This window comes from Neophocaena asiaeorientalis, unplaced genomic scaffold, assembly GCF_003031525.2.
Source record: "Neophocaena asiaeorientalis asiaeorientalis breed wild unplaced genomic scaffold, Neophocaena_asiaeorientalis_V1.1 scaffold7, whole genome shotgun sequence".
Taxonomy (NCBI): domain Eukaryota; kingdom Metazoa; phylum Chordata; class Mammalia; order Artiodactyla; family Phocoenidae; genus Neophocaena; species Neophocaena asiaeorientalis.
The window spans coordinates 19,909,360-19,934,630 of record NW_020185337.1 but is presented as its reverse complement, the minus strand read 5'-3'; the positions used below and the strand labels follow the sequence as shown (position 1 = coordinate 19,934,630).

Below are 25,271 nucleotides of genomic sequence, written 5' to 3'. Positions count from 1 at the left end.
TTTGCCTCCTGGTTCCCTCATTAGAGCCTCCTTGAGAAGCCGCCGCCCCAGGCCTGCCCACCTGGAGCAGTGCCCAGTGTTCTAGCTAGGGGCTCCTAAGCCGTGGGCCCTGGACTCTGCGGAGTTCTAGGAAGGGGTCTGTAGCACGGGCCACACGTGTATGTACACCTTTCTATGTACAGCGCACCTCATGCTACGTGTTTTCAAATGTAAGTAGATCCTGTTGTTCACTGAAATAAAGATTCAGTTCACAGTGCCACCAGTTCATTAATTGAGTTAGTAAATCCTAATCGTTATGTGTTTAACCAATGAATATAATACAAAATTAAAATATATAGCTGTTATGGAAGTGGCAGGAAGGTTTTTGACTTTAAAAAATATTTCTCATATTGGAAAAAACCGAGGTCTTTTTTCGCCTCCTGTAAAACCTCACTTGTGTCTTGCATGGCGCGCCTACGCATGCCCTGTTCCCCAGCTGAGAGCAGTATCTCTGGGGGTCCCAGCCCAAGGCGTGCTCCTGTCTGGGGGGAGTGTCTACATTCAAGGCCCATTTTAAGAGACCCGTAAGGCCCGCTTTACACCGGTGATCCTGGAGGACTTGTACCCACCCTGGCCAGCCTTTGAAGGGAATGTTTTTGGGACCAGGAGATCTTTGTGGTAACGCCTGCTGAGACACCATGGTTGGGGGGACTCTGGAGCCAGACACACCCGGTGGAGGAGGCGTTACCTCCCCTCTGACTCTGTATTTCCAAACCTCAGCTCCTTTCCTGGAAAAGGTGACTCCCTGCTGTTCTGTAGCTCTTGAAGAAGGAGATTCAGATGGTAAAGAGGTCTCCCCAAGGCTACCTGTAGTCTGTGAAGGCCGCCGTCCTCCCACCCTCCTGTCTGTTTTCTCTATGACCCTGCCGTCTGTCAGGCCGCCTCCAGGTAGGGCCAGCCGCCCAGAGGTGCCTCAGGGCTCACCTTGGTCCTAAGACCTGGGGCCAGAGGATGGGACCTGGGATGGCAGGTGAAAAAGGAAGCCGAAGCCCTTGCAGGCCAGCGATAGCAAAGATGTGCAGATGGCAACGTGGTGAATACGCCTGAGTGCCATCTGCCATCCTTCCAGCCGGCCCTCCTGCCAGAGCGCCTGGCGCCAGGTGGGCGGTCAGCCCGCATCTGCCCACAGTTGCTCCCTCCCGGGAGGCAGGGCTGAATGATGGCGAGCGACTCCAGCCAGCGATGTTCCAAGAAGGCTCTCGGGCTCGACCACGCGATCCAGCCGGTGCTTGCGATTGAAATTTGGAATGAGCCAGGCTCTAGTGTAGATTGCAGTGGAGTCCGGAAATTGCTGTTGCTGGTTAAGCTTGCCTGTTAATTGCAAACGGCGTAGCAGCTGCGGAATAGTGCCTCATTGAATGGAAAGATTCTGTGGGAGGGAGCCTCCCTCTCTTTAATTTTCTCATTGGTAGGTGCGTTCTAAATCTGGGTGCCAGTTGGGTTTAGTTTTACTGAGTGGGAAGAAGAGAGTGAGCTTGTTTTCTGTGTGTGTTTATTGAGAGCTGTGACCTGGGGAGCTGCTAGGCACGGAGGGGACGTCAGTGACAGAGGGACCCTGTTTCGGGCAGCCTGTAATGGCTGGGTCCACAGGAATGCCATCCCCGAGTAACCCCTGTGGTCTTGGGGGAGGGAGCCCGAGAAAAGGCCACCACCCCAGAGAGCATGCTTCCGGGGGCAGTGGGCAGGTCTGCCATTGCAAGACAACATCATTGCCCAGACCAAAGGATTTAGCAGTAGGAAGGATTAAAAAGAGTGAGGGGGGGAAGGAAAGGTGGGAGAAGGTGGTCATGTAGGGGATGCGCAAGGACAGAGCTCTTCGCTTGGAACGTGTGCCTTGAGTCTGTCCTGCCGATGGTGAAGTGTCCCTTTCTACACTCGGTCTCTAGCTGGCAAAGTTGCACAGTACCTGAGGTCATTTTTGGGGGAATTCTCTAGGTGCCACGGAGCGGTGGTATAAAGCCCTCCGCGACGATCTTAAAGGATTTCTGTTTTTCCTCCGTGAGCACGTCTAATAGTTTCCTATTGCGTTTGCTGCTTCTGAGGCTACTGTGCTTTCCTTGTACGTGGATTTCTCTCCTTCTTAGCACTGCCCTTGTGTGACCAACGTCGCGTGTGTCTCTGTGTGGCATGGGAGCATGTTTCCAGGACACCTCAGGCACTGAAACTCCTGGTTACGCAGGTCCAGGTGTTCCCCAGTGTGCCAGCAGCCGCCGGTTCTAGCTTAGGTGTGTCCGTGACTCATTCATTTGTGCTTTGGCCAAACGTGGAGAGGTCTGTGACCCTTAGAAGCATTTTTAATTTTATTTATTTATTATTTTTGGCTGCATTGGGTCTTTGTTGCTGCGCGCGGGCTTTCTCTAGTTGCGGCGAGCCGGGGCTACTCTTGGTTGCGGTGCGCGGGCTTCTCATCGCGGTGGCTTCTCTTATTGCGGAGCACGGGCTCTAGGCGCGCGGGCTTCAGTAGTTGTGGCACGTGGGCTCAGTAGTTGTGACTCGCGGGCTGTAGAGCGCAGGCTCAGTAGTTGTGGTGCACGGGCTTAGTTGCTCCGCGGCATGTGGGATATTTCTGGACCAGGGCTCGAACCCGTGTCCTCTGCATTGGCAGGCAGATTCTTAACCACTGCATCACCAGGGAAGCCCCCTAGAAGCATTTTTTATCGGCAGAATATCAAAGCCCCGTCTAAACTCAATGTCCAGCTTTTTAAATAGGTGTTGGGTTATTACTGTCATGCATACTCCTCTCCCATTTTTCTCCTTCATTCTCTCCCTCACATTGTGATATCAACCTTATCTCCTCCCCAAAATCAGGGATAGTTTCAGTGCTTAGGACAATGTAGGAGGATTAACTAATTTCCTCATGTTTTTGCCCATGAAGTCATCTCATAATTTCCTAAAACATACAGTTTGAAGAGCTGCATTACAGGAGGACATGTGTGCCTCTTTGTTTTTTTTAAATAAAGCAAGCAAACAAAACATGAGTTTTTTTCTAAATATTTTTTTAAATAAGTGATTAACCTATAACTGAACATTAAGCAAGTCTTGAAATATTTTATTAAATTATAATAGGAACTAGTGGCCCCTAGAAAACAATTCAAACAACTTACCTCAGTTTATCGTGCTTCTCTTATTCCCGCCCGTCCACTCTTCTTGTGAAGGGACCCTTCTCCTTTTCCCATCCATACTCCGATTTCCCATATTGGGATTTCAGCTTAAGCTAATCCTTATGTTATCAGGAGGGTCTGAATTTATGTAAACCTCTAACCTTTCTTCCTGTCTTGAGGAGGCAGGAACTGTGGTAGATGCAATTATTTCGCTTAGCCTATGTTAAATTTTAAAAATTCTGGGGACTTCCCCGGTGGCACAGTGGTTAAGCATCCCAACTCAGCCAAAATAAATAAGTAAATAAAAATTCTGCCTAGACATCCCAGGAAACCTTTCCATGGCAACCCCCAAGAGTAACAGTTTATAAACAGACTAACATTTCTGTGCAGCTCTGTTCGGTTCACACCTGTGATTGGTTCCTTTTACCTCCTCCTGAGTTAGTTTCTCTCTTTCTTGTAGGTAATTTAATCCAATTCACATTCACATTTTGTATTCAGTCTAAGTATTTCCGTAATGCCCATCACCATATGTAACAGCTCTCCTGCTGTTTGATAAAGGAGGTTTATAAAGCAGAACATCTCAGGAGCCTCAGTTCCCAGAGCTGTGGTTGCTGGTAACGCTGGTAGAAGTAACACTTTCAAGCAGCTTATCAGGTTGCTCTAGGGCATCTGAAGGACGCCATAATAATCAGTTTTTGCCGAAAAGCAAAGTAACTGAGCTGAAAGGAAACAGAAGAAATCCGGTAATGCCTTCCTAACATTGCAACGCGTGCTTCCATGGGCATAAAACTCTGATATGAAAGGCAGAAGGTGCCATAGCAGATATTCAGATCTCAACGCTGCGCTTGTTAGGGGCCCATCTCTTCCGCAGTAGGAATTGCGGGTGGGGGAGGGGTTACATAAATTCATCATCGCTCTGATGATGAGAACGGTAGTCATCAAACCCCGTGGAGGTGCTGACGGCTTTGACGGCTGAGTGGACAGCTTTCTGGTCCAGAGGCCTAGGGATCAGGGGCAAATGTCATTTAGTAATTTTGTTTTTCTGGTGTGGTTGATCAACAGTTACTTTTTTTCTGTCTGTAGTACTCAGCCTGCTTTCCTTAAAGACATTTGAATGTCTTATAAAATATATACTTATTTATGAGCACATTCTTCCATGTGAGATGTTATTTGTGCTTTAAAAATTTGCAGTGTCCTTTTAACTAATTAACACAGTGGTTTGCGCCGTGATACAAGAGGCTCAGTTCATTTGTTAATTGTAGAAGTGGTTAACTATAGCTACCGCAAGCTCTCTTCCTGTCGATGTGCTTCTCATTTTTAAGCTGGTTAATCCTCGTGATAGTTCTGTAAAGTAGGTCAGTAGAATTATCCCAGGTGTATGTAAAGGAGAAGAGGAAAGAGAGTTGAGTTTCGGTTGGGTACTGACAGTTTGGTTTTAATAATCCTGGAATTTTGTCCATGGATATCTTTTCAACGTCAGACTGATTGGGAAGGCCAATAGAATTTTATTTTCAAGTTGTTTTTCTCGTTTATATTCAATTTCCACTCAGCCCTTATAAAAGAAACAAAGATACAAACTTGGCCACCAAGAAGCTTGTATTCTTTAATTTACTGGTTGAATACCGCATGTGATCCAGGTGCTTTGATTAAAGGTACGGAGAAACAGTTCCCTTTCATCTTTAAAATCATTAGATGACTGTCATTTTGTTTTATGCTCTTTTGAGTACCACAGAATCTGGGGAACAGAACACATGATAATTCACATCTCAGGCGGATACCTTTTGCCTCGCAATTTACCTCATGTTCTTTGTTCCTTTATTTCCTTGAATTACTTACTTCTCATTCAGTCATTCAGTCAGCAGATATTTACGGAGTGATTAGACTACTAGGTTCCCCATTTGTTCTAGATACTGTCAGGACAAAACACCTTTAGTGCAGAGCTGCCCTTTGGGAGGTTATAGGCCAGGTGGGAATAAGGTGTGTCCCTGTGAAGTTTACATAATGCAGTTCACCTTGTGCCGAGCAAGAGATAAAGGTCCTAAGCGTGTCAAAATAAGAGTTGTGGTGGAGAGTTAGGTCTAAGTCAGCTCACCAACAGTGAGTGCCGAATTCTGATTTCTAAGAAGTGTCATCTTTTCCACCACGCACATATGAAGTTCAGGTTTATCTTAGGTTGGTTTGTTCAGGGGTCGCTTTGGTGATGCTGTCAGTCTCTAGGGATGTCCCATGATTTTAGGAAGTCCACCCTTGAATTTTTGTGTTGTGACAGTGATTTCATCGTCTGGCAGGTTTGATGAACTCTTGTCTAGCTTGGTGATCTGTGATCTTGACAGATCAAGGATAGGTGAAATGTTTCTGAATTTATCAATGTGGATGGAGTTTATCTAGTCCGCTGATACTTCACAGTGATTCAAGAGCTACCGGAATCTTTGTCTTTCTGAGTAGATGCCCTTTAATAGCATGTAATGCTGAAATCTGTGGTAACTCTCCAACAGATACTGTCTCATATGCTTACAGATTTTAAGTCATTTTTTCTCTCATTATTCAGACATGTTTGGCAATTTCTATCATATATAATTATTAAATAACTCACAGCAATTGAAATCGTTATTGTGAATGATTTTAATTTAGAGTGTTAGCTAATTATGCAGGCAGTATAATGAATGAGAGCGTGGACTCTGGAACCAGACTTAATGGGTTAGAATCCTGGCTCTGCCACTCACTGGCCGCGTGACTCTGGGAAGGTTGCTTAACCTCTGTGTGTCTCAGTTTCCTTAGTTGTAAAATGTGGATAATGTTCATAGTATCTATCTATTAGGGTTGTTGTGAGGATTTAGTAAGTTGTATATCAGGTGTTTGGAATAATGCTGGCCCAAAGTATCAATAAGAACTCAATTAGTGCTAGCTATTGTTACTGCTTATAATAGCAATTTGTCTTAACACCTTCCATTACAATTTTTTGATCCTCCTATTCCAGAATATAAACAAATAATAAATTCATTAAGTATATATTATATTTATACATATATAAATAATTGTGTTAATCATTTTTATAGGTTCCCTTAACACTGTAGGGTCTGATGAATGGTATATACATCCAGGGGAGGGAAATGATGTAGGCTAGGGGCGTTAAGAGAGACTTCACACGTTATGCTTATTTTTATATTTTGAGTTTTAAAGGACAGCCTTTTCTTTCTTTTCCATTTTTTGGGTCCTTTACCTTACTGGTCCCAAGAAAAGCACCTTACATATATTAGGAACTCTGTAAAAACTGCTTCTGCACATATGGACATCTCTACACCATGATTAAGATTGCCCCAGCATTCTTGTCCAAATTTGCAAAGACGGGGGAAGCAAATGAAGCCACTGTGGATATTTTCGCACAGCAAGGGCTACTTCGTGATGCCCCTGGAGGACTTGAAGTGGTTTGGCAACACATGGCCAGGCGATTTGATCTTACCGCAGGTTCAGAAAGTAGACTGCAGTCCATTGATGCTGAGCCCAGCTGCATTTTGTAGGCAGTTACTTTAGGTTTCCAGTTAGCTTTGATGGGGCTGAGTCTTCGGACGGGATTATACATGACCTGAAAGAAGGTAAGTGGTTTGCTTTCTGCATGCTGCAATGGCCTAAGAAGAGATTACCCTGGAGTCTGAACCTGTCTGATCCCTGTTTTTTTGTTTTTAAATGGGCCTGTGCCATCATCAAAAAACTCTACAAACAATCAATGCTGGAGAGAAGGGAAACCCTCTTGCACTGTTGGTAGGAATGTAAATTGATACAGCCACTATGGAGAGCAGTATGGAGGTTCCTCAAAAAACTAAAAGTAGAACTACCACATGGCCCAGCAATCCCACTGCTGGGTATATACCCCGAGAAAACCATAATTCAAAGAGTCATGTACCACAATGTTCATTGCAGCTCTATTTACAATAGCCAGGACATGGAAGCAATCTTAGTGTCTGTTGACAGATGAATGGATAAGGAAGATGTGGCACGTATATACAAGGGAATATTACTCAGCCATAAAAAGAAACGAAATTGAGTTATTTGTAGTGAGGTGGGTGGACCCAGAGTCTGTCATACAGAGTGAAGTAAGTCAAAGAGAAAAACAAATACCGTATGCTAACACATATGTATGGAGTCTAAAAAAAAAAAGCGTTATGAAGAACCTAGGGACAGGACAGGAATAAAGATGCAGACGTAGAGAATGGACTTGAGGACATGGGGAGGGGGAAGGGTAAGCTGGTACGAAGTGAGAGAGTGGCATGGACATATATACACTACCAAATGTAAAATAGTGGGAAGCAGCCACATAGCACAGGGAGATCAGCTCGGTGCTTTGTGACCACCTAGAGGGGTGGGATAGGGAGGGTGTGAGGGAGACGCAAGAGGGAAGAGATATGGGAACATATGTATATGTATAGCTGATTCACTTTGTTATAAAGCAGAAACCAACACACCATTGTAAAGCAATTATACTCCAATAAAGGTGTTAAAAAAATAAAATGGGCCTGTAACAGGATGCTTTCAGTTGCAAGTAACAGAATACTAAACTAAATGTGGCATGGACAATGAGTAAAATTTCTGATCTCACATCAAAAGTCCATAGAGAGGTACTTCTAGGACTGGTTAAACCAGAGGGCACACTGACACCATCAAGCACCCAGGTGCTTCCCACCTTTCTATTCTGCCGTCTTTAGTTGGTTGACTTTCTTTCTTGGGCTTGTCCCCTCATGGTCACCAGGTGACTGCCACAGCTCCCAGCATCACATCCTCACACAGCTGTGTTCAAAAGCAGACAGGAAGGGTAGTGTCTTGTGTCACCTTTCACAATGGGGAAACTCTCAGGAGCCCCCTTGCATACGTCTTCTTTAGTCTCATCGGCCAGGCCTGGGTTACATGCCTGCCCTAGACCACTCACTGGCGTGCCTGATGAGTGAAAGAAGAATCATCTGATTAGCACCGTCAGGGCTTGTCTCCTAGGCCTGGGGCGGGGCCCAACAGCCTTGAGAGTTCTGGTGCAAGGAAGAAGGGGATGATGGCCGACAGGTAAGCAGCGCGTAGCGTCTTGTTTCGTATTGTGTGCGAGCGAATGCCTTTGAGTCGTGGAGTCTACATTTTGCCCCGTGTTAGGAGCTGTAGTTCCTTTTATGAACTCAGCACCTTCACATCTGCTTTTAGAAAAACACTAATGGCTGTTATCACGCGGCAATGACTTTCTTTAGTGTTTATTATATGATACACGATGTGGAATTGTGTATTTCTTGCGTTAGTGTCTTCTTCACCTTTGTATCTCAGTGCTGAGTGTAATATGGTAGGCACATAGCGTAGGTAGGGTGTTAAATATATAAAACGTCTCGTGGGTTTTCAATTTTGTTACTTTGCCATGTTCTATATGGGCTCTGGGAGATTGCTAGGGTTAGGTCAACAAAGATTAGAGTGATCTGTGTTTAAAGAAAATCACCGAGGGGCTTCCCTGGTGGCGCAGTGGTTGAGAGTCCGCCTGCCGATGCAGGGGAGACGGGTTCGTGCCCCGGTCTGGGAGGATCCCACGTGCCGTGGAGCGGCTGGGCCCGTGAGCCATGGCCGCTGAGCCTGCGCGTCCGGAGCCTGTGCTCCGCAACGGGAGAGGCCGCAACAGTGAGAGGCCCGCGTACCGCAAAGAAAAAAGAAAAAGAAAATCACTGAATTTTAAGGATGAAGGATAAAAGAGTGACTCGAATGGTAAAGATTTCCATTTATTAGGCTTCACAGAACTAAAAGTGGACTTGGTGCCACACAGAACAACTCCAGAGAGAGCTGTAGTAGACTCAGAGGCTTCAGCTCAGTAAACCTTACCAGTTTTACCCAGTTTTAGAAAGACGGCAAAGATTGAGTGGTCTGATAAGTGGCATCACCCGGTCCGTGAATCGGGCGTTCATTTATTAGTGGTCCCTCATTTAATTGTCAAACTAATTAAAATCATGAAACAGACTCTAAAGTACACCCTTTATGATCCCTCCCATCCCTTACTGCCACACGTTTCTGCAGCAATAAGTAAATTTCCATTTGAGTATGCACATCCATTTAATATGATTGACACAAATCTTCCAGTGTTCAGAGACTTCTTTTTTTCTTCAGAATGTGAGGGTATGAGTTTATGTGTAAGTCGGGGGTGGGGGATGGGAGTGGAGTTCTCTAGTGATGCATATTCCTTCTTCCTGCCAATTCTCTAGCCCACTAATGAGGTTGTAACATTTGCTGGGCCCCATTTAAAGCCTGCATGTATTCTTCGAGTGCCTCACCAACAAGGTAAAGCTATGCCACTAGGCTGGCTTTTTTTGTTTGTTTGTTTTGATGCCAGAAGTGGCCTGTTATATTGAAAGTGTTATTTTCGCTCTTGTGATATTTTTCTCCTTTGGTACCGTCAGCTATTGAAATGGAAACATTTGCAATGGACTCAGTCTCTCAAAAGGAATATGATTTCCCTCATTAAAATTTGAGTGTCTGAGAAGCACAGAGTGAGGTCTATCACAATAGCATCTCAGCCTTTTAATTTTTTAAAATAATTTAATTTATTTATGGCTGCGTTGGGTCTTCGTTAACTGCGCGGGCTTTCTCTAGTTGTGGCGAGCAGGGCTACTCTTCGTTGCGGCGTGTGGGCTTCTCATCACGGTGGCTTCTCGTTGCAGGGCACGGGCTCTAGGTGCGTGGGCTCGTTAGTTGTGGCTCGCGGGCTCTAGAGCGCAGCCTCAGTAGTTGTGGCGCACGGGCTTAGCTGCTCCACGGCATGTGGGATCTTCCCAGACCAGGGCTCGAGCCCACGTCCCCTGCATTGGCAGGCGGATTCTTAACCACTTAGCTGCCAGGGAAGCCGAGCCCTGTAACTTTTTTGGGGAGTTGTTCATACTGTTAGGGAGAGAGTTTTAAGGCTTCTTTTTCTCATTGCAAAGTCAGATTAGCTTGCAGAGAGTCCTTACCAATTGAAAAAACCTGTTTCCCGCTTCAAATAGATTCGTGGTCGGTTGTACTTTATCCCATGAAAGGAACCTTTTGCTTATTGGGTTGGAATTGGCCTAGTGCTGAGGGAACAGTACTAATTGTGGGCAGATAGATTGTGCCGATCGGACAGCAAGTCCCACATTCTGCCTGTAGTCCGGGGCCGTTTGGGCCCAAAGTCAGAAGAAGGAGTGTGGGAGGGTAGGGACCATGATGCCCTGCGGCAGCAGATCCCCTGGCTTCCTTCGAGGAGGTGGAGGCAGTCGTCTAGGCGCCGCTGAAAGCGAGAATGTGGGGAAGCGGAGGAGAGGAGGGACAGTTGGAACCGTGAAGACCAGCGCTCGTGCTGAGCTCACCAGGAGGCACAAGTTGAACACTGTTCCCTGCATATGAAGGAGAGAAGGCTGAGGTAATTGTGTTTTTATTTACTGTGAGGTAGCATATGACAGGGAGACCTCGAAACAGCTGGTCTTGGGTGAGAGGTTGGAAGTTTTGTGTCAGCCCATGTTTTACCCATCCTTCTGTTTTTCCTTCTTCGCTGAAAGTAGCTCTTGAGGTAGAAAAGCTTTGGTGAATGCCTTTAATATATGCGATATGGAGACATTCACGATGAAAAATATCTAGTCATTCTGACTATTTCATGCTCTTCCATTGGTCACTGAGGGTACAATTCAGACTGGCTAGGTACCTGTCTCCTTTCTTCTTTACTATTCTGATTCATCATAAAGCATCTCGGAGGGGGACTCATCTTCAGGTTTCGTACAGGTTTTGTAAAGATCTGCTTCTTTTTTGGCGGGCGGGGGGCTGTGCTCTGCGGCTTGTGGGATCTTAGTTCCCGACCAGGGATCGAACCCAGGCCCCCGGCAGTGGAAGTGCAGAGTCCTAACCACTGGGCCGCCAGGGAATTCCTGACAGCTGCTTTGTATATATCTAAATTGACAAAATGTGATTAGGGGTGGGAAGGGGTGGGCCAGTGCCCAGAGAACAATGGGCAATATTTCTCTTTCCCTCCACCTTCTTCTTCTGTCTCTCTCTAACACACACACACACACACATGCACGCAGGCACCACCACTAGACATAGGTTGAATGCCAGGGTAGGGGGAGAATGCCAGTACATTTTACCCGGGGTTGGGCAGGACCCCTGACCTACAGAGTTTCTTTTCCTTATCATTTCATGAGCTCAAGCAGAACCAAACTCTTATTCTACCACCTCACCACCACCTCTTTGTTAAATCACTTTCTGAGTACCATTTAACTGCCCTGATTTAGATATTTTGTGTCATAAAAGCTATTCCAAGTTTGTCCACAGCTTAGAGGAACTGTTAACTTTGGCAGTGATGAGAGGACACACCTGTTGCAGCCAAACAGAGCTGTCTTGAGACCTTAGGACTGATCCCCAGGTGTCTAGCCAGGGGGAGCTTCAGGCTTTAGTGCGTGTGGATGGAACCAACCAGTGAAAGCTTTGTGACGGGAGAGACTGGAGGAAGCCAAAGACTTCAAGACAGATGAATCCTTTTCTGTTTTTTTTTTTTTGCGGTACGCGGGCCTCTCACTGTTGTGGCCTCTCCCGTTGCGGAGCACAGGCTCCGGACGCGCAGGCTCAGCGGCCATGGCTCGCGGGCCCAGCCGCTCCGCGGCACGAACCCGTGTCCCCTGCATCGGCAGCCGGACTCTCAACCACTGCGCCACCAGGGAAGCCCATCATTGTAGTTTTGATTTACATTTCCCTAATGATTAGTGATGTTGGGAATCTTTTCGTGTGCTTATTGGCCATTTATATATGTTCTTTGGAGAAATGTCTATTTAAGTTCTTTGCCAATTTTTGAATTGGGTTGTTTATTTTTTGTTATGTTTTAGAAGTTCTTTTATATATTATTCCCGTACCAGATATGTGAGTTGGAAATATTTTCTCCCATTCTGTGGGTTGCCTTTTTTACTCTGTTGATAGTATCTTTTGATGAACAAAATCTTTAAATTTTAATGAAGTCCTGTTCGTTTTTTTTCTTTGGTTGCCTGTGCCTTTGGTGTCCAAGAAATTGTTGCCAAATCCAGTGTTGTGAAGCTTTTCAATGCAGTGTTTCTTAATATCAGAATCACCTGGCAACTTAAAAAAAAACTACAGGTGTCTGTTCTTCTTCCCTAAATGTTTCTGATTCTGGAAGCTGGGATGGACTCGGGTATATGTGTTACAGAAAGTTTCCTAAGGGATTTCTGCTGGTCACTTTCTGTTGTGAATCCCTGCCTTAGAGACGCCACTCTGGGTGTTTACTCCTAGGAAGCTTTCCCTAGGCCCTCTCAGGCTGGCTTTGTTACTCATCCTTTGTCCTCTCATAATGTGCTGTACCCATTTTTGTCTTTGGACTTACTTCATTATAATGAAATCTTTAAATCTGCTGTGACTTTGGGTCACTTTGGATGGATAGATGAATGAATGAGTGAAGAACTAGCTCTTTATCCCTCAGGGCACATCTTGGAGGTTACCTCTTCCAAGGAGCCTTTCCTAACTCTCTCTCCACCACAGGCTGGATTAGATGCCTCTCACGTGGGCTGCGTTTAGCAGTCTGCACGTGTCTTTCATTACCCTGTGCTGTAGCGTCAGTTCATATGCCTTGTTTGCCTCTTCAGCCTCTTCCGTCAGAGTGAACTTGAGGGCAGAACTAATCTTATTTCTTTTTTGACCCCTAATAAAATATCTTGTATATGATAAGCTCATACTTTTTCTGGTGTACTTTATTTTTAACAGCTCTATTGAGACCCCTAATATTCCATTATATATCAATTTAAATGGCTAACATTAAAAAGACTGACAATACCAAGTGATGGTGAGAATGGGGGGCAACTAGAACTTTTATAAACTACTGGTATGAATGTAAAATGGCACAGTCACTGGAAATCACTGGAACAGCTCTATTGAGATATAATTTACATACTGTGGGATTCACCAATTTTAAGTGTACAATTTAATGAGTTTTTTGAAGTCATAGAGAATCAGGTAACCACCACTGCAATCATGAAAGAGAACATTTTTTCATCCACCAAAACTTCCCTTTTGCCCTTTGTAGTCTATTCCATCTCCACACCAACTACTTTCCCTGTATCTACGTTTTGTCACCACAGTGTTTTGTTTTGTTTTGTTTTTTAAATTTATTTTTGGCCATGCCGTGCAGCACGTGGGATCTTAGTTCCCCGACCAGGGATCAAACCCATGCCCCCTGCAGTGGAAGCATGGAATCCTAACCTCTGGACAGCCAGGGAATTCCTGTCACCATAGTTTTGACACTTCTAGAATTTTACACAAATGGAATCCTGCATGAGGTAGTCTCCTGTGTCTGGTTTCTTAGAAGAATGCTTTTGAGGTTCTTTCTGTATTGTTGCATCAGTAGCTGGTTTGCTGAGTATTACTCCATTTTATGGATATACCACATTGTTTATCTGTTAACCAGTTGATGGACATTTGGGTTTTTTTCCAGATTTGGGCTTTTTTGAGTAAATCTGCTATGAACATTTGAGTACAAGTCCTTGTGTAGACATATGTTTTCATTTTTCCTTCAGCAGATTCCCAGAATTGGGATTGCTGGTTCATATGGTAAGTGTATGTTTGACTTTATAAGAAACTTCCAGATTTTCAGTGACCGTACCTACACCGGCAGTTTATAAAAGTTCTAGCTGCTTCCCATTCTCACCATCACTTGGTATTGTCAGTCTTTTGTTTATTTGTTTGTTTGTTTATTTATGGCTGCGTTGGGTATTCGTTGCTGCGCGCGGGCTTTCTCTAGTTGCGGCGAGTGGGGGCTACTCTTCGTTGCAGTGTGCGGGCTTCTCACTGCCGTGCCTTCTCTTGTTGCAGAGCACGGGCTCTAGGTGCACAGGCTTCGGTAGTGGCTCATGGGCTCTAGAGCTCAGGCTCAGTAGTTGTGGCGCACGGGCTTAGTTGCTCCGCAGCATGTGGGATCTTCCCGGACCAGGGCTCGAACCCGTGTCCCCTGCATTGGCAGGCGGATTCTTAACCACTGTGCCACCAAGGAAGTCCCAAGTCTTTTTCAATTTTAGCCATTCAAATTGATATATATAATGGAGTCTCCTTGGGGTTTTAATCTGCATTTTGCTAGTGACTAATGATCTTCAACTTCTCACATGCTTATTTTTAGCCATTCATATGTCTTATTTTTGGCAAAGTATATATTCACATATTTTGCCTGTTAAAAAATCAAATTGCTTGGCCTATTTTTGAGCTGTATCCTGAATACATAAAGAACAATTACAAGTCTTTTATCAGAGATACATTTTGAAAATATTTTCTTTCAGTCAGTGGTTTTTCTTTTCATTTTCTTAAGTGTCTTTTGAAGAGCAAAACTTTTTATTTTGATGAAATCCAATTATCAGTTTTAGCTTTTATGACTTATGCTTTCTGTGTCCTAAGAATTTAACCTAACTCAAGATTACAGTGATTTTTCTCCTAAGTTTTCTTCTTCAGATTTTATACTTTAGCACTTACATGTAGGCCTGTGATCCATGTTTTTGCATATGAATATCCAGTTTCTAGTACCATTGCTGGAAAGACTTTATCCGCCATTGAATTACCTTGGCACCTTTGAAAACCAGTTGACCATATGTGTGGTGGTCTGTCTCTAGACAGGGTTCATGTTTTGCATATGGATATCCAGTTTTCAGTCCAGTTGCTGAAAAGACTATCCCACACTGACTTACCTTGGCACCTTTGAAAACCAATTGGTCATATGTGTGGTGGTCTATCTCTAGACATTCTATGCTTTTAATGTACATGTCTATCCTTAGTTCTACACTATGTAGATTACTGTAGCTTTATACTAAATCTTCAGAGCAATAGCATAAATCCTCTAACTTTTCTTTTTTAGAACTGTGTTGGCTGTGCTAGGTCCTTGGCTTTTGCATATATATCTGAGAATCAGCTTTTCAGTTTCTATCAAAAAACCTGCTGGGATTTTTATTAGGATTGCACTGAATCTATAGATCAATTTGGGGAGGATTGACGTCTTAATGATGTTGAATCTTGTGATTTATGAATATGGTGTATTCTCCATTTTTGGGTCTTCTTTAATTTTTCTTAGCAATATTTTGTACTTTCTCAGTGTACAGGTCTTGCACATAGTTTGTCCTAAATTTATAATGTTTTTGGTGTCATTACACATGATATTTCTAATTTTTTGTAGTTCATAGAAATATGGTTAATTTTTTGTGTATTGATCTTGAATCACTTTGCCAAATTCTCTTAATAGTTCCAGTTATGCTTTTTTGTAGACTCCTTAGGAATTTCTACATAAATGACAATGTTTATAATTCAAGTCAGTTTTATTTCTTCCTTCCCAGTCTGTATGTCTTTTGTTTTATTTTATTTTATTTTATTTTTTGCCTTATTTTACAGAATGAACTCTAGTACAATGATGAATAGAGGTTGTAAAAAAAAAAAAAAAAGGACATCCTTACTTTGTTCCTGATTTTAGAGAGAAAGCATTAGTTTTCACCATTAAGTGTGATGTTAGCAGTGGGTTTCTCTTGGATGCCTTTTATCAAGTTGAAGAAGTTCTCTGATATTTATTCATTTTGTAAAAGCTCATGAGTGTTGAATTTAGTTAAATGCTATTCTGTACCTATTGAAGTGATGGTATTGCTTTTTTCTTTTTGGACTTCCTTTTTGTCTGTTAAGATGGTGAAATACATTGATTATTTTTGAGTATTAAACCAACCTTGCACTCATGGAATAAATCTCACTTGGTAATTTTTATATATTGCTGCTTTTGATTTCTAAAACTTCTATTAGGATTTGTGCGTTTTATGTTCATAAAGATTATTGTTTTCTTGCAGTGCCTTTGGTTTTGTTACGTGGGTAATGCTAGCCTCATAAAATGAGTTGGGAAGTGTTTGCTCTTCTGTTTTCTAGAAGAGTTTGTCTATATTATATACAGGTTTATTAGAGGTTATTATTTTTTACTTAAACGGTTGGTAGGATCACCAGTAAAGCCATCTGAGGCTATAGTTTTCTTTGTGGGGACATTTTTAAGTTACAATTTCAATTTTTAGAGAAGTTGTAGGACTAATTAGATTATCTGTTTCATCTTAGGTGAATTTTCATAGTTTGTATCTTTCACGGAATTTGTCTACTTCATCTAGGTTGTCAAATTTATTAGCAAAAAATAGTTCACAATATTCCCTTATCCTTTTCATGTCTGTAACATTTCTTTTCCTGATATAGGTAATTTGTGTCTTCTCTGTTTCCTGGTTAGACTGGCTAGGGGTTAATCTGTTTTATTAATATTTTCAAAGAAAAAGTTTTGGTTTTAGTGATTATTTTTAATCTTTTTTGGTTTTCTTTGTTTCATTGATTTGTACTTTTATTTTCTCTTGTTTACTGTGCTTAATTTACTGTATTTTTTCTATTCCCTAATGCAGAATTTAAACCACTGATTTGCCACTTCTATTTTAATAAGTATTTCATGTTAAAAATTTCCTTAAAGCATCACTTTACCTGTATTCCACACATTTTAATTGGATGTTTTTATTTTTATTCAGTTCAAAATATTTTGTAATAATTTCCCTTATTTCTTCTTTGACCCATAGGTTATTTAGAAGTGTGTAGTTTAACATCCAAATATATAGGGATTTTACTGATATTTGTCAGTTAATGATTTCTAGTTTAATACTCTGTGGTCAGGGTACATATTTTACATGATTTCAGGCCTTTTAAATTTATTCAGATTTGTTTTACGGTCCAGACTGTGGTCTGTCTTGGTAAGTACTCTGTGTACAGTGGAAAAGGATGTGTGTTTTGTTGTTGATGGATAGAGTGTTTTATAAATTGTCAATTAGACAAGTTGGGTGATAGTGTTGTTCAGATCTTCTGTATATTTATTGATTTTCCGTTTACTTGTTATATCAGTTACTGAGAGAATAGTGTTAATCTTTTTTTTATTATTTTATTTATTTATTTACTTTTTGCGGTACGCGGGCCTCTCACTGCTGTGGCCTCTGTCGTTGCGGAGCACAGGCTCCGGACGCGTGGGCTCAGCGGCCATGGCTCACGGGCCCAGCCGCTCCACGGCATGTGGGATCTTCCCGGACCGGGTCACGAACCTGTGTCCCCTGCATTGGCAGGCGGACTCTCAACCACTGCGCCACCAGGGAATCCCTAATCTTTGACTATTATTGCTGATTTGCTTATTTCTTCTGACTCTTATCAGTTTTGCTATATATATTTTAAAGCTCTATTAGGTATGTACACATTTAAGATCGTCAGATCTTCCTGATGAATTGTTCCTTTTAACATCATGAAATATCATTCTTTATCCCTGATAGTATTCTTTGTCTTGAGATCTACCTTGCCTCGTATGAGTATAGCAAGTTCAGCTTTCTTTTGATTAGTGTTAGCGTGGTATATCATTTTCCGTCCATCTGTGTTTTATTTTTCTGTGTGTTTATCCTTAAAGAGGTTTTTAAAACAGACTGCAAAGAGTTGGTCTTGAGCATCAATCCAATCTGACTGTCTCTGAATTCTGACTGGAGAGTTTATATACACACATTTTTAAAAGAAAATGGACAGAGGACTACAATTCCATAGATAAAGTAGATAGATCTCAGTGTAGGGATGTTTTGCCTGCTGTGATAAAAATTGACCCAATCTGTAAACATCAAGTGGGGTTAACTATCTTTAGGAAGCCCCTCCAGAAGCATCTCCTCTTGCACTGTGGTTGCACAGAGATATTGTTTATAAGGTCGCATATAGTCTAAAATAGTCAGTAAGCAATCTGCCGTCTTGGAAATGGTCTCCTGTTGCTACATCCCATGAAAAAATTTCGAGTTGTTGAAAAAAGATGTGAATAAGAGAGGGAAGTGGTAAAAAGTCCTTTTAAAAAAACTTAAAAATTTTCCCTGTTACAACAGTAATACATGTGTATTGCTCACAGTTTAAATACCCATAAGCAAGAAGCAAATAAGAGTGTTTTACTCTTTAATTCTACCACCCTGAACAAAAAACATTCTTGCCTTGAAATACACCCTTCCAATATTTTTTAAACATCAATGTAATTTTCAAATGGGGTCACATTGTAATACTTCTTTGTACCTTTCTTTTCCACTTAATATGTCGTGAATATTTTTCCATGATTATGTTCATACTGATCCATATCAGTCTTTCTAATGGCTGCACATTTCAACTTATAACGTATAATCTCAATTTCTCATTCTCTGTTAGCAATGCAGCCTATAGTATTCCTTTAGGATACATTTGTAGAAATTCGCCTGTTGGATCAAGGAACATGCAGAATTCTAAAGCTTCTGGAATATTGTCAAAATGCTTGCCTTGAAGGTTGTACTGATTGGACGTATACTAATATCAGGTGTCTACTCTTTACTTTTTTGGGAGATACAGTTTGGATTTGTATCATAACTTCAATTTTCTGGGCTTTCATTTTTTTTCAAAAAGCTAATCAACTTGTGGTTGCTATAACTTTGATTTAATCAAAGATAATTTTTACATTTACTCGGTTTAAATGGTGAGTAAAAAATACTTTTAACACAGCCTCTTGGAAAAGAAGTGGGGTGGAAAGTATTTTGTTGTGATTGCATAGTTAAAACATGTCAGCATCTCAGTGTATTTTGTGATTTCATATAGAGGGTTTTTTATTCTCTTTTGGGTCATCCATGGGTTTTCGCTGCCTTGCAAGGAGGCCAAAGTTAAAAAATTTGAGCTCTAAGGAGGTAAAGTAGTGCTAGTGTTAAGTTAATATATATATTGCACCCCCCGTTCCTTGGTGCAGGGCTCTTGAAAGCCTTGTGAATTTCTAAGTGATGAGAGTACTAGGAGCATCTTGTTTTTTTTTTTGCCGTGCTGTGCAGCTTGCAGAATCTCAGTTCCCTGACCAGGGATTGAACCCGGGCCCTCGAACGAAATCCTAACCACTAGGCCACCAGGGAATGCCCCATCGTTTCTTCTAATGAGGTGACTCTTGTTGGGCTCCTGGGTGGGTCCTGGTCACCAGAAAGATCCAGCCATGATTAGAGGCTTGGCGTTTTCAGCCCTACCCCCCCCCCCCCCATTCTCCAGAGGGGAGAGAGGGGCTGGAAATGGACGTCATAATTGATCACGCCTATGTGAGGAAGCCTCATGTAGTAAAGGAGACATACAGGTCTGGCTTGCGGGGGGAGGGGGCAGGGGCGGTGTGGCAGGGTGGACTGGGCTTTCTTAACAATGTTCTATTTGTATTAGTAAATCCAGTACAGATTAATTTATTTTCTAAATGGATTGGTCTTGGTTCTGTCACTTCTGTGATTCACGTATCTTTCGAAAATGTTTTAGTTTCTCCATTCCCCCATAAAGGGTGATGATGCTTTGAAATACCCCTGAACTCCTCCAGTGATTTGAAATAACCAGTTTGTTTTCCCCTCCTTATTAGGAATTATAGCACCATAATATGTAATTTTTTTTGGCAGTCCTTTGAGACATCTTAAAGCCTGACTGCATTTTGATACTGGAGACTTTATATATTCAACAGGTGTTCCCCAGCATTTCTTTAATGAGAGACAGTCTTCCTGGAGCTTACACTCCAATTCTTGTAGGTACCCAAGCAGGTGCTCCAGAGCTGTCATTGTACAAAAAGCAAAAGTTTTGTGAAGGAGAAAGCATCCATGGTAACCTGTGAGCTGAACTTTGGGGGACTGTGAAGGAGGAAGCATCCATGGTAACCTGTGAGCTGAACTTTGGGGACTGTGAATATTTTGTGCTGAGGATGAAGATTCCAGTCTTCTTGGAGGCGTCTTGAATTATCAACTGGTGGACTTGGGCATTTAACTATACCAAGTTATATATGCCGCTGAATCACCGCTGCAGTGGTCCCTTCTGCTTTTAGGGTTCCCTCTATCAGAGCTGTGCGGTAGCTTTCTAATTTACACTCTTTCTCTATTAAAATCCTTTTACAGCATTAGATTATGCCATAGTTGGCAACTCTGAGTTCCTAAAAATAACGGAGTCGCTGCAGCTGATCTTATTCTGACTAGTGAAGTGCTAATGACTCAGAAACACAGTCTTCTCCCTTCCCATTGCCTGTGACAGGCCTCCATATGTTTTACTTGACTTAGTGATTTTGGCTTATTGCATCTAAATGCATACATGGTAAATTTAGATTTATGACTTTAAAAAAATATTCTCAAACATGTTTCATAGTGTGTAAGTGTTTTCAGGCTTTGTGTGTGAACATTAACGCCCAATATTAAAGTCACCTGGCCCTGAACTGAGACCTACTACTCTGAATTTTGTCGTAATTAGTCTTTCTCTCTGATTCTTTAGTTAAAAAGATTTGGCTTAATGATCGTTTAAACTTGGGCAGTCAAGCACAGGATCAAGCAAATAAGTGTTTGATATGCTCAGACAACTTAAAATGAAGCATCAGCTGCTCAGAGATACTGCCCACAGCCGGGAATCCAGCTCTTAGGTTAAACACAATTGTAGTTTGAACATTTGTGGGAAAGCTACACCTTTGAATTTTTTTTTTTTTTTAATTTAGCCAAGTGGAACAAAGACAGTTTGTGAACACACACAAATAGCAGGAAAAAAAAATGTTACTTTAAAAGTCAGACTCTGGGTTTCTAGTTCCAGGCAGGACAGAGTAAGCACATTCCTTCCTGTCGCTCCAACTGAATGCAACTGTAAAACCTTGATACAATGCATGGAGCAGCTATTTGAGTGCTCTGAAAAGCAAATAATAGCAGGTGGATTGGGACAGAAGACCAGAATGCGAAGTACCACTGAGCTGGCAATGAGTTTACCATTTTCCCCCTCTGGTCTTCCTGCCATTTGGCCCAGAGGCAAGCACAGCTGTGGAAGTACAGTATGTAGGCTAAAAAGGGAGCCCCAGGAAACCTGAAAGTATCTGAGAGATCTCAGAGAAGGAGGAGCTTGGGAAAGCAACTCCATATAGTTATCTATGAGCTCTTGGGCTCATCCCTGAGCTGTATGTGTGGATCTAATCCTACTTAGCATGTAAGTGACTTTGAGAATTTACCTAATAGACCACCACTCAGGTTCCAGACTGGCCACTGTGTGGCGCATGCAGGACACAAATCCAAATAGCATGCAAAGGCTTTGAAAAATAAAACGAAAGTGTTACCATTCTCCAGAAGATTTAAATAAGACCCACAGTCGTATAATATTCAAAATGTTCATGATACAATCATACTCAGCGTATGAAATCCCAGGGAAATCTCCAGTAGCATGGGGGGAGACAACAGATGCTAATGCTGGAATGACATAGATGTTGGGATTATCTGATGAAGACTTTATTTAAAGCAGCTATTGTACAAATGTTCCAACAAACCGGCTCATACTGTTTTGAAACAAATGGACAAATGAAATTCTTTGCCAAGAAATAGATGATATAAAGAAGAACCAATACAATAATCAAAATGAAAAACTCACTGGATGGTTTCAATAGTAGAATGGGGATGACAGAGGAAAGAATCAGTGAGGTTGAAGATAAATCAATAGAAATTATGCAAACTGAGTAATAAATTTTAAAAATATTGAGAAAAAAATGAACAGGGTGTCAGGGGCTTGTGGGACGAGAACAGAAGGTCTAACATTCATGTCAGTCCTAGCAGGAGAAGAGAAAAAATGTGGTGCTGAAAATGATAGTGGCTGAAAAATTTCCAAAGTTGGTGAAGGACATACATATACAGATTCAAGAAGTCAGTAGATCAAGCAAGATACATCCAAAGAAACCTACACCAAGACAGATCATAATCAAACTTCTAAAAACTAAAGACAAAGAAAATACTTGAAAGCAGCCAAAGAAAAACAACATATTCCCTATAGGGGAATGTGGATTTCACCCCAGAAACTATGGAGGCTGTAAGTGGCACAGTGTTTTTAAAGTGCTGAAAGAAAAGAAGTCAACCCAGAATTCTATATTCAGCAAAAACAAACAAACAAAAGCCTTCATAAGTGAAGGTAGAACAAAGTCATTTTCAGATGAAGGAAACAGCAGAAAATTTACAGCCAACAGACCTGTACTAAACAATAGTTAAAGGAAGTTCTTTGGATAGAAGGGAAATGATACCAGAAGGAATATTGGAACATCAGTAATGAAGAAAGAGCAACAGAAATAGTAGATATCTGGGTAAATATAATAGATTATTCTCTTCTTGAATTCTTTAAAAATATTTTGATGATTGAAATGAAAAATTATAACGTCGTGATAGTTTTCAATGTTTGCAGGTGTAATATTTAAGATTACTATAACTTAAAGGGGAGAGGGGTAAAGAGACCTATATCATGGGAAAGTTTCTAAATTCCACTTGAAATGGTAAATTATTGATTTAATTAGATTTTGAACAGCTAAATATATTGTAATCTCTAGAGCACTCAAGTAACTATACAAGGAGATATAGTAAAAACCACAGTACATTAAAATGGAAAAGTAGAAAATGTTTAATGCAGAAGAAGGCAGGAATGAGGAAAAAGAGTGATGAAAAACAGGGAAGAAACAGCAAATAATAAAAAGGTAGATCACGAATCCAAACATATCAATAATTATATTAAATATAAGTAGTCCAAACAAAACAATCAATGCAGAGGTTATCGTATTAGATTTTTAAAATAACCCAACTGTATGTAGGAAGGTTAACTACCCAGTCCTGGGTATTTACTCCAGAGAAATGAAAACTTATTCTCACACAATAACAATAATGTTTATTGCATCGCTATTTATAATTGCTTAAAACTGGAAATGGTGCTTTGTGGTGCATCCATAATACAATAGAATACTACTCACTAATAAAAAGGAACAAACTATTGATACATATGACAACCTGGATGATTCTCAGAGGCGTTATATTGAGTGAAAGAATCCAGTTTTAAAAGGTTAGGTACTATATGACTCCATTATGTGACAGTATTGAAAATATAAAACCGTAGTGATAGAAAGCATACCAGTAGTCCCCAGGAGTTAGGGATGAGGAGAGAGTGTGACACAAGGGACTCTTTTGGGTTGATGGAACTGTTCTGTATCTTGATTGTGTCACTGGTTATATGTGCTTAAATTCATAAAATTGTACACGAAAAACGGTCAGTTTTACTATATGATAATTTAAAAAAAGTTTTAAAAAGCTGACACTGATTTGAGTGCTTTGGCTCAGGAATGAGGTAGAATTCCTTTCATGGAAGTAACTCTCTCTTTTTGTTAATTAGATTAAAAAAATATATTTATTTATTTACGTGGCTGTGCCACGTCTTAGTTGCGGCATGCAGGGTCTAGTTCCCTGACCAGGGATTGAATCTGAGTCCCCTGCATTGGGAGTGCGGAGTCTTAACCACTAGACCACCAGGGACGTCCCGGAAGTAACTCTCTTATGGGAGGGGTGGTCACTTTAAAGTGAGTTGTGATCCTGCTAGGCATAGTCCAGATCCCCCAAAATGGTTAGATGAAAATAAGAAAGTAGTTGGAATATGGCTTGGGAATAGGACCTTTCAGACACAGAAGCAAAGAAAATGAGGGAGAGTCTGGCCAAGTTGTGGGAAGCCAGGGGCCCCAGAGGAAAGTTGGGCACTAGGAAATTCTCTTTTTGGGGATTTGCAGGGAACTTGGGTTATATTCTATCAAAGATGTTAAAGAAATGAGGGAAGCTAAGCTGGATTACCTAAGGTTTGTCCTGACTCACTTCTAAATTTTCATGTTTCTGTGATACTTATATGCCCTTTGACTTTTTCTTTTAAATGTGTGCACATGTATCCGTGTATGTGTATATTTTTATAAATAATTTTTAAAATGTAGATGAAAAGTATAAGAATAAAAATGTATGTTTAGTTAAAAAAAGAGACATCTAAGTGATGAAAGTCTAATCCCTTTTGTCATATTAACTGCTGACACTTAATTTGATTTTAGCTTTATGAAAAATTTACTACCAAATATTGATCACTGATTTTGTATATGCTGTGTACTTTCCACCCAACTGCTCATGCTGTTAACTGCAAACTATTGGATATATTTCTCATCAGAACAGACAGCAAGAGGAAAGAGTCTATTTCCCATTATCCACAACTAGACTATTCACTTCGTAGTTACTGTTACTGATTTAAAATCCGCCTAGTCCTTTTCCACGAGGGAAGATGATACAGACTTGTGGCTGTAATGGGCTTGGAAGTCAGAAAGACCCGGGCTGCAGTCCTAGCTCCACCACTCATTCGTTGTGAACCTTGGCCAAACTACACACTTTTTCTCAGCTGGGGCTTATTAGAGAGCCGTCACCTCACAGGATCGTTGCAAGGATTAAGTTCATATCAGCAGCATCCATCTACCCTCCAGGCTCATATCATCCTTCTCTGTTACCACCCTATGATGGTTTACTGCCCAGCTTACTGTTAACTTGAAAATACATTAAAAAATTATCACGGGGCTCAAAAGCCAAGTAGCAGTCACCCTGATAACATACGTGCAGTTGAACTGCTGACTCGCTATAAGCAGCATTCCTGCCCTGTTACCTAGGCTCGTTCAGAGCTGATAACCTTAAAGACTTCTAAAGACCTTCAAGTGTTTCTATGAGAGGATCAGAGATAAAATATACTTTCGTCGTCAAAAAGTGCCAAATATTTCCTTAGCGTGTTTAATTATTTTAATGCGTGGGTTGAGGTTCTGCCATGATCTGCAAAATATAGTGTACAGTCTTGACAGAATGAATCAGAAGAGAATACACGTGCAAATGTGCACTGCAGCCTGAATGTTCCCAACTGGGGCAGGGCTGTATTCAGTGAGAGGTGAATGATGCATTCCCAATCGACCCTAGGGAGTAGATTCTAGAAGAGGGATTAAAGTTTCACTGTAGCAGACCACTAGTAGGAATCAGATGAGCTCGGTTTTCTGGCTAGGAGACATAAAATAAATTGGACTCGATACAACTATGGGTTTAATTCTCCACAAATCTTTGCATTACTGAACAGTACCTCTGCCTTTGGGGCTGCAAGTCGTGTTGTGATCATAGTGGGAGTTCCATGTCTGTTTTGGTGGCTGATACGTGATGGGACAGGGATTGGTTTGCCTAGGGCTTGACCAGACGGAGGAAATGGTAATTGGAATCTAGACGTGGCCTTTTTTTTTTTTTTTTTGGTACGCGGGGGCCTCACTGTTATGGC

At 41.6% G+C, this 25,271-nt stretch overlaps 1 protein-coding gene across 6 annotated transcripts in view; it reads left to right on the top strand.

Moving 5' to 3' along the window:
* LOC112393816 (probable E3 ubiquitin-protein ligase HERC3) overlaps positions 1–25,271 on the top strand; it is a 129,235-nt gene that overhangs the window by 11,888 nt on the left and 92,076 nt on the right. The gene's annotated exons all lie outside the window — the stretch shown is intronic.